An 11,561-nucleotide genomic window follows, 5' to 3' on the forward strand; every position below is an offset into this window, starting at 1 on the left:
AATGTGCAGGAGAAAATGATGAAATAAAAGAAGCATACAATCGGTAAACCAGTCTGCGCTCTTCAAGTGAAGGTTTAAAATGACGTAACAAAATAATTTGGCGCCATGTGTCACACGGTAAACGGTACAAATTAACAAGCAACCATTAAACAAGTCAAATGAGTATGTATAACAACAATTCTTGTTTGAATGAAACAAACTGTTTTACTTCTTACTGATCCCATAACATGGAGCTAAAGACATTGATAGACTAGATCAAACCGGATCGCGTAAAAGACATTTCACTCGTTGCACTTGGCATGCGCGCACAGATCACGCGACTGTGACATGCTCGAAAAATTGTTACCTAGCAAAAATCTCAGTACGCATATTAGTTATAAACTTCGGGCACTTATCGAAATTTATGATGAATAATTTAGTTTTTACAAGCAAAGTCTACAACCACTGAATAGCGTAATTACTGTAAGTTTTCTGATACTCTAAATAATTCGAAAACCATCTTTTAAGGTAAAATAATATTTTTTTATGAGCCAATTTTTTTGACAGTTGCATCGGATCACAACTCAACCTATTTTTGTTGATTCGGTGACGCATCCAATCTGTTTTTACGACGATTTAAAACCTGAAAACAACTGGGCTAAATTCAAATACGTTCGTAACATAGTCAACAATATGATGAAACATGCAAGGAACATTTTTACTGTAATATTTAAATAACAATAATTGATTTAAGATCGCGAAATTGCAAGCACATTTGAATATTTTGAAGCATTTAATACACTCTCATTCATTATCTGGTGTGAAATCACCACTAAGTCATCGGTCGACATTTATGGAAACGTTACTATTTATACTCCTGATGAAAAAAGCAACGTGCTTAAATTATTTTGTTTCCATTTCACATCTTCGGGAGTTCTTACCTTCTCTACTCAGTTTCAATTTGTCTGTTTTCGCAAAATGTGACTAGAAATGAAACTGAAATAACAGATATAATAAAATGTTTAACATCTAACAAAGTTGATGATTAAGACTTAATCAGTGATATAGTTCTTAAGCTTTCTAGTTAGCGAGTCTATTTCAAAACCGTTATGCTTATTGTTAAATATATCATTACAACAAGCCGGGTAAGCGGATACTTTGATAACGGATTACACCTTGATAACAGAGAACAACAAAAGCTACGCGCGAGAGAAGAGTAGCTTTTTATGTCAGCCACTATAGTAGTGGGGGACATATTGTTTTTGCCCTGTCTGTTGGTCTGTTGGTCTGTTTGCGCCAACTTTAACATTTTGCAATAACTTTTGCTATATTGAAGAGAGCAACTTCATATTTGGCATGCATGTGTATCTCATGAAGCTGCACATTTTGAGTGGTGAAAGGTCAAGGTCATCCTTCAAGGTCAGAGGTCAAATATATGTTGCCAAAATCGCTCATTTTATGAATACTTTTGCAATATTGAAGATAGCAACTTGATATTTGGCATGCATGTGTATCTCACGGAGCTGCACATTTTGAGTGGTGAAAGGTCAAGGTCATCCTTCAAGGTCAGAGGTCAAATAATTGTGGCCCAAATCGCTTATTTTATAAATACTTTTGCAATATTGAAGATAGCAACTTGATATTTGGCATGCATGTGCATCTCATGGAGCTGCACATTTTGAGTGGTGAAAGGTCAAGGTCATCCTTCAAGGTCAGAGGTCAAATATATGTGGCCCAAATCGCTTATTTTATGAATTCTTTTGCAATATTGAAGATAGCAACTTGATATTTGGCATGCATGTGTATCTCATGGAGCTGCACATTTTGAGTGGTGAAAGGTCAAGGTCATCCTTCACAAGGTCAAGGTCATCCTTCAAGGTCAAACGTCATATAGGGGGACATTGTGTTTCACAAACACATCTTGTTTGGATTTATGTTTGTTCATTTTGTTTTCAGACACGGAACATTGTTTGGTCGATGATACAGCACTTTGTATTGCGAAGAAAGAAATTCGCGGAAAAACGGTGGATTATATATATAAAAAAAAATCCATCGATAATCAGCATTCATTGGATGATCAATACATATTGAAAATAAAAATACTTGGAAATAAATAACGAACGTACTAACTACCGGTATTCGAAATAAAAGATCAATATGTCCATTTATGTGACAACAAGTTACATTCTAGTTTACTAAAGTATTTGAGAAAATTCAAATGTTTAAAGAGTCGGATGTCAAATTTTCATGGACATGGTCTTTAACCGATCATCTCAATAACAATGTAACTTCTATTCCCAATTACTCGACACTTTTTACCAGATATAACACACTCTTTTAATGAATCAGTAATGCATAATTCGATGTGGAATACTGTTATAGCAAGCAGGCAATACATAAAAATATATGTACTAGCATAAATTAAAATTGAATTACCGAAACATTTTCTTTCGTATCCCTTTGAAATATGATAATGATTTTGTATAAATGTGCAAGATAAATTTGTAACTCATTCGATATGTCTGATGAGTACAGTCTATATGACAATATATATCCCAGTGTTCGAGTCAGCCAACCGCCGGATCTTCGCATAGTACACGAGCTTAAACAATTTTAACAACGTTATTTGAAGCGAAGCGGTTGATCTAAAGCATGTATAATTATGTCCTAATGAAGGTACTAAGGCCATTTACTTATATATAAGATAGCATGTCATGAAACATCACTCTGCTTAAACTGCTATTTAGTGATAAATATCAGCAGCGATGTCGGTCCGAAATTTTAAAACTCAACCAATTATGTGATTTAAGGTCAGGTGAATCGCACGTCCAGCTTACGTTATCATTGCGTAAAATTAAGTGCTCCCTATAAGCAGAGCTCATGATAAAAGGAGTGTTTCATTATCTTATTAATGTTGTGGCTACGCATTAGTATCGTCTTGATGATGCGATTCTTATGAGCACCAACGACATAGGATTTTATGAAGACTCATTTAGTCCCGTTTGTTTAGAGCCCTGCTATAAGAAACATTAAACACGATTGTGTTGATCCACATGATCCGTTGTATTTTCATCTATCCGAATCGCAAGTTACCACTTACAAGAAATATCTTTTTAAAAAGAGATACGGTATTGATTGTGGTCGGTGTTGATGAACGATCAAAAGTTAAATCGCAGTAATTAGCAGCATAACACGATAATCAATTACGCCTAGCGACCGGATGGTCACGGGTTTGATCCCCACTGTGGGAGCGTTCTTTAGATCTCCTCCTAAGACACCAAGTACTGGTTCTAGGCCCAGGAAACGGACTCGAGATCGTTTCAATATGCCTGAGGCTTTCAATCGAGCTAAAATCAATAGGTTTAAACTAATTACGGGGTGTTGCGCCAGATATCGTGGCTTATTTCGCTTAATTTGATATTAATAATCAGATATCTATATTAACATAATAAAAAAAACACAGGGAGAATGAAAATATTAATACGCGCGTTCTTCGAACAGACATGTTTTAGTGGATTGTCGCACATTGTTATTAATTACTAATAGCATCGCGAATCATCACGCTCAAGCTTGATATATTGGTCTATATGGTGAATATTTCTAATTAATAAATAAAAACCGGTAGTTATGCAATTATTGAAAACAAATTAAGAATTTATGATTGACCTACCATAATAATATCGCAGTTTATCTTCATTTAATATCCTTCTGATCAAAATACACTTGAAATTCGCATAGTTAACGCGATAGCGTTTGTTTATATAACGATTTCTGTTACAGACCGCGAACTGACCTTGATACCTTGCGGGTTGGAACGCAATGCATTTAAGTGAGGCAACGACTCAACTGCTAGAACGACAGATACATTTACATGTTTAACGGTCAATTTCGAAAACAATTTAACATATTTTCGTCAAAGCGTATATCAGGTTATTGAACAACAATACTTATGTAATTTAAATATACGAGTGCACAAGATGCAATATAGTAGCAATTACTAAATATGAGAACACATCCTTGAAGTAAACGCTCTGGCGCAGACATTCTTCTAAATATACAGGGCAACACACAAGCTGTATTGATGTCGAGAGATGAGTGTGAAACTGCTCCATCCCTCAAGCCTTATCATTAGAAATAAAATTGTTTCATGCTGAACACGCAGTTAACATCGTTGCAAAACGAACTGTAGTATCCCTTTTCATACCCTATAATTCCCCTAAAAAGAAAGTCGATTGAATAACATATTAATGTAAATGTGACAATTTTTCGTAGATTGCACGTTTTCTACTTCCAAAAGTTTCAGGCCTACCGGCGGGAAATTTTATATTCAAATTGATTTGTCGCTACAAAGGTCAGCTAAGGTAAAAGCTGAGTTAGGCAGCTATGCAGAAAAACACCAAGTTCATTAAGTAGACAATTAATTGCGATCGTCAATTGAAATACATTTCTTCTGAAAAAGCATTTACATCTTATTTTAAAATTGCAATTATACTATTAATAGTATAAATTAATAGTAATGTGATTTTTTAAAACGAACAACGCCATTGGTCATATTTCACGTGTGTTTGTAATTAAGTTATGCATAGATTCCCCAATGTGTCACGCTTGACTATGCACGTTAATTCGTACTTCAAAATGTTTGGTAAGAATAGCAATAATATACATACATGCATTTCAGTTAGAAGATAAAACTCGGTAATCAGAGTGCCCAATTTGTTGAAAGTTTATGTTATCCGAAGTGTCCTTTATCGGGAATCAAAGTATCTGCAACTTAATGAATACCATTTATAAAAACATGCTCTATCTTCGTTTATACTTCGTTGAATACTATCAAAATTTCAGTATTTGAAGCACATATATACTGGATAATCAAACAATTTTTTGCAATATTTATAATTAGTTGTATTGTGTTGAAATGTTTACTGTTCAACCAGTTCATGCTGTTTTTTGAACGAATTGTCTATTTTGGGGGCAAAAATCTACCATTTTGTAGTGAATTCGTTCTTTCCACTAGAAAAGGATTCACCATTTATCCTCGAACATGTGCCTTGTCTAAAAAAACTAACCTTTAAGATATAACTTAAAAAAACGAGAAACTTGCTTCTCGCACGTGGCTTTTGTTTTTCTCGGTTATCAAAGTTCAATCGGTTATCGAAGTATCCGTATTACCAGCGTGTTACAAGAGTGCACATTTCCTTCATTATGGAAAAATGCAATGGTGATGTCCTTGTTCAAAAAGGGTTCCTCGAACATACCTTCAAACTATCTTCCCAACTCTCTTTTTAGCTGTTTAGGAAAAACTATGGAGCATGTTGTATATGAACACAAAAACAATTTAATTTATTGCAAACAGTCACTCTCGGTATTCGAGTAATTCCGGTAGCCGGATTCATTATTATCAATTGGTCTGTTCAATTGTTCCTCAAACTCTTAACGCCTTGTATTAAGTATTGTATAGGAAGAGGCGGTCTAGGAGGGGAATTTACATGTACATCAGACTCAAATTTAAGTGGGGTGCTAGTTAGGGGATGATTATAATGGACGCTGTCTGACTTTTTCTGCCTACTAGTATTTACAAATTGCACATGGCTTCCAGTAAAGTAACTCTCACCTTTTCTTTCCCCAACTAAAATGTCACACTATTACTCTGTTTACTAGAGTTGTTATGAAAAACATGAGTATGCATTGTTACACCAATCAAAGTAATTGTGAAACAAAATGTATGAACATCTTTACAAACTTCACGCGATGAACGCGAAGAACTGCACAACATTCCGTTAAATCATAAAAAGAGTTCTGTACAATTTTAACTTGCAGACAGTTGAAAAGATGTCCAGAGCACTTAACACATGGGGAAAAAATATTGAAGATAGCAACTTGATATTCGGCATGCATGTGTATCTCATGAAGCTAAACATTCTGAGTGGTGAAAGGTCAAGGTCATCCTTCAGGGTCAAAGGTCAAATATATGGCTTCAAAGCAGCACATTAGGGGGCATTGTGTTTCACAAACGCAGCTCTTGTTGTTTAAATCAGTGGTTTATTTTCTGTTTTGTTTTTAGTATGTTAGAGTTTCAAGTTTGCAAGTACTTACCAAATATTTATATCATGAAATTATCAGTTGATTTTTGGAGAAAAATGTTCAACTTGATGTTGCTCTGTCATCTTTAAATATTGTTTCCTGGCTTTTTTAAGCCCATTTAATGAATTTCAATAAATTTACTAATAAATAATTTTAATTGCCTTTTTTTTAGTCTGGCAAGGGGGGCAATTTTTACCTTTTTGGTTAGCGATGTACTAAAATTATATTTTATATATTTAGATAATGAATGATTCTGAAGGTATTGATGTTGGGGCATGTTTGAAACACTGTTTGTGTTATTTGATGCTAATGACTGGACTTTTTTTGTGCAATAACAAAACCGTTTAGATGTGATGTTATAATTATTGTGCCCTTGGTAAGTTATGTACATGTATATATATTGTTATGCAGTATTACGAATTCGCGTTTTGAAAAAAGGTAACTATTTTAATAGGCCAAGTAGGTTAAATTCATTCGAACCACCAACACATCAGAAATCATGAGACTATTTAAGTATATCTATTCCGAAAGTAGGCATATAACAATGCGGGGAATCACGTGGTCAGAATTGAGAAAACATGGCCGCCGATGCCTCGATAAGATGGAAAATTTGAATGTTTAAACAGGTATATCTTCCTTATTACTTACTTGTTTTTAATCGGATGACGCCTATCATAGGGCCAGCCGGACGCGGTTTCATCGAGTATCAACCGTTTCCCTCTGGTTGGTCTGCGTGTGGATATTACTCATGGAATACTTTGCGATTTCCTGAACTGTCAATTGCTGTTGTACACGGACTAACAATAATATAACTGTTTTCACACTAATTAGCATTGTTTAAGTACCAGCTGTTCATGCGGACTCATTGAAACTGGGAAAAAATGGATACATCGATTGCTAATGGCGTTATTTTCAAGGTAAAGATGAGTTTCGATTGGTTTTGACGATTGCTGTTGAGCACGCACATGGCTGTTAAACACGGACAACTTCTAGAACAACTGTTGTTGAGCACGCACATGTCAAGGAATACCGTTTTCTCCGCCGAATAAGTCTAAAACAACGTCGCATTGGCATGTTCTGATACATGTAGCGATACATATCTTATATGCAGACGCACTGAAAATGTTAATTCGTATACGAAACTGGCAATCTGGATCATCCAAATTTTATTTTCAATAGGAATTTTATTGCTAGCCTCTTTCGGTGTAGCTGCCTTTTGTAATGGCTTGCGAGTATTTGAAAATGTTGCTTTTCCTCCAGACAGTTTTATTTATATTGTTTTGGATTGCTGTTTTTTGCTTGAAGAAATCCCTTCATGATATTGTCATTTAAGTGAATGTTCAATTGTTTTCAGAACAATTTTTCATGCTAAAGGGACAAGTACATATAAACTTTATAAAGACAGGATAACATTTTAACCTATTACTATACAGTTTGTGACCAGAGCATAACGGATGAATATGATTTGGAATTGGGCACGAATATAAACAACTTGAAAATGTATTTTATTTCCTACAGATTGTGTACTGTGTTTTACGCTTTCAGAGATCAATTCATAAAGTATTTTTGTGAAAAGTATATTTTTTTCGAGTGAATATACTTAACACATTTCATGATGTAGATTAGTAGCATTTTTTTTCGTCCCAGGTTAGTATTATTAAGAATATTTTTATTGAAATGATAGTCTTGCATCGGTCTCTTTTCAGTACTCGTTTTACATGAGCCGGATAGAGGACAGACTGTACATGTAACCTCGAAGCGGACATAAAACCTTATAGCTACAGAAACCAACTCAGACACATTTCAATTCACAAGGTAACTAGTTTACAACAACAATCATCAATAAGCTTTGATCTTATAACTTCATTACAGTGGCAATATAAAGTTTAGACCAGCGTGACCGCAGGTAAGTATTTATGTACTACTTTGCTAAAAAAGCTATTAAATTATGAATTAGTACTGAAAATAAGCCATATCAGACATAGAAATACGTATCAAATATGTTTTGGACACGACATTTATAGTCAAAATAGCAAGATGGTTTAATATGTACTTGAAAGCTGCCATCGTTGGGAAAATCAAGAGTGGGGTACAATTCATACAGTCTGAAGCCATTATCTGATCGAGCTGTTATTGTGGTAACAATCAGAAAATTGTATTGGTTTGACTGTTCATTTATTTGTCAAGATTTGGCAATATAACATTTAAGCCCCCCGCAAGAGGTGTGAATACATACTGAATGAACACAATGGGCTCATTCCGTGTGCATATCCACCCCTCTGGCGGGGGCTAAAGTGGTATTTTGCCCAAGATTTTATTATGTTTAGACTAAACTTCGATTATTGACGATTTTAACAGTGTAAGAATCAGTTTCCAATATTATATCTCTACTGTACAGCATGTATAAAACAAATAAAAACTTCACAATATCTCTTGCTTTAACAAAGTTGACTCAATGAAACAAATAATGTGATCTTAACATAATAAATATATAACAGTGTTTTATAATGTATGTTCATCAGAGATCAGGCAAGATGTGCATCAGCAGATACAGATGAACACCCAAGTTGCAACAGTAACAAGAAAGAGCCTCAGACTAAGAATGTATATATGTATGTATATAACTATTCGTGGACCTTGTTTCATTTATATAAGCTAAATATTCAACTTTAAACTATATAATGACAATGTCATATTCTTTAAATTGAAATTATTTGCTAACAATGAAACGGACATACTGAACCAATAGAATCAGATCATTGTTTAACAATAACCATTATAAATTAGCTGATGGCTATCAATAATCAAAATCATTCAGAACAATGCTTATCATTTGTGTAAGTAGTTAATAGAGTAAACCAAGAAAAACAAAAATATTTAAACATATACAGGTCACTGAGCGAGATGCAGATGGTGTACTATGCCAAACAGAACAGCTTGGCAGACAAACACGAAAAGTTCTACGAAAGAATCACAGTACAGACTGATATTTTTATTAAAAAAATCCAAAAATGAGTGAGTACAAATGATGTATTACCTAAACATTGTTTCAGAAATATTATATAGGCATTGAAATAATATATTTTGTTCACTTTTTGAATGGTTGTTCCAATGCTGTTAAACCCACATAAACAAACAAGGTACCAAACTATCAGTGTATGACTCTGAGATATACAAACACAAATTTAATGAAACAATTATATTTAATCTGTTAATTTCCTAAATAAAGAAATTTGCGACAATGGTATCTCTAACTCTTCTCCCATCCGATACAGCCTGAAACATATCTCCCTTGGCAACCTCTTCTAAAGGTTCCGGATCCACTGCTGGTTCCCCCACATCAACCGCAGATTATGAAGAACAGAACAGGCAATGATGATGCGGCTGACCTTGGCAGGCTTCATTCTAATCTGTTATAAACAGAAATTGGAGGAATAACATTGAATAATAATGTTACATCAAAAGTCATTGAAAAAAATGTCACATTTGTCCCTAATGCTTGATGCAGAGTAAATAGTAACAACTACTTTTTCCCCGAGTGTAACAATTTACTAATATCTTATGTATTTCTTATGAGCTCTAAAAGATACACACAAACATATTTTAAAATGTTTTAATTGTTTTAGCTGTCATTATGTAATGTATCAGTACTTTACAGTAATACGAGAAAGTTGTGTATAATGCTGTTACATTGACTTGTTCAATATGTCAAAATCAGTTACATTATTCATATTTAGAATATTCAGCATATTTTTCCGTCTATTAGTAAGTTGAATTTAAGAACTGAAGTGTGTCTATGACATGCAAAAATAATGTTAAGTTATTTATAACTTTTTTTCCAACTCTAAGACTTGATATGCCTAGAAATATATGATGATGTCAATTTCGATTAACAATCTTTGTTGATTAAATACATTTTATTTTATAATCTTCAATAAATTTTATTATTAATAATATTAACAATTTCCTTACACACCTCACCACGAAGGACATGAAAGGTTCGCTTCCAAACCCCGAAGGCCCTTTCAATACTGTTTGGTGCCTATGTGAGCAGTATTGTACTTTTCCTGAGCTTCTGACTCTGTGAAAACAGTTATAAATATGTTGATAGTTTTAATACCGAACTATTTTATTGGAAAAGTGTTAGTACTTAGAGAATCAAGGAAAATCTATTTCATTATTATATGCGTTGATTATATGCTTAGCATACATGAAAGTTGTTTTGTGTGTTTCGTTTTGTTTTGCAGTTTATGAAAAAAAACTTGTCATTATAATATTTCCATTAAAAGAAACATGGCAATTTTCAACCAAAATGTGTGTTTTGCTGGACACATAAGATATGTATCGCCACATGTACCAGAAAATGCCAATGCGACGTTGTTTTAGACTTAATCGGCGGAGAAAACGGTATTCCCTGACATGTGCGTGCTCAACAACAGTTGTTCTAGAAGTTGTCCGTGTATAACAGCCATGTGCGTGCTCAACAGCAATCGCCAAAACCAATCATCTTTACCTTGAAAATAACGCCATTAGCAATCGATGTATCCATGTTTTGCCAGTTTCAATGAGTCCGCATGAACAACTGGTACTTAAACAATGCTAATTAGTGTGAAAACAGTTATATTATTGTTAGTCCGTGTACAACAGCAATTGACGGTTCAGGAAATCGCAAAATATTCCATGAGTAATCTCCACACTCAGACCAACCAGAGGGAAACGGTTGATACTCTATGAAACCGCGTCCGGCTGGCCCTATGATAGGCGTCATCCGATTAAAAACAAGTAAGTAATAAGGACGATGTACCTGTTTAAACATTCAAATTTTCCATCTTATCGAGGCATCGGCGTCCATGTTTTCTCAATTCTGACCACGTGATTCCCCGCATTGATATAACCGAATTAACTAATATGAACCATGTTTTTTTATATATTTTATTTCTTGTATTGAATGCAACTAATACTTACAAATTATATGTATAGTACGCTAACGTTAGTCGTTGTTGATTGTATGTTTTTATCGAAATGGTTACATGGTTATAACATAGTAGAAGTAATAATTAATTCAATATCTATTTTGTTTCAATAATACTTAGACTAAAAATATATAACTCACATGGGATATGTTAAGAAACGTCATGGTAAGGTTATGTTGACATTTCAGTAGAAGTTTAATAACGGGTATCCACCGACAGTCCGAAATATATGCTGACTTGCTTATTGGTGTCGTTTGAAAAAAGTTATTCAGAACGAGCGTGTGATAACTGAAAAACATAGAAGGTTGTTTCAATAAACCCATCAAATTAAGCAAATAACAATAATATGTTTAATTGATTCTGTTTTTATTAAAGGGAAATATAATCAATATTGTAAATGTTAAAGGTATAAACTGTATTTTACTAAATTATATTCATATAAAGATTGATATGTCAATCAGTTAGCCGAACTTTTTAACCGATTTTTACCAAAGTAAGAAAAATAACTTTCCATTTTTGAAGACATGA

The sequence above is a fragment of the Dreissena polymorpha genome, chromosome 7, assembly GCF_020536995.1.
Source record: "Dreissena polymorpha isolate Duluth1 chromosome 7, UMN_Dpol_1.0, whole genome shotgun sequence".
NCBI lineage: Eukaryota > Metazoa > Mollusca > Bivalvia > Myida > Dreissenidae > Dreissena > Dreissena polymorpha.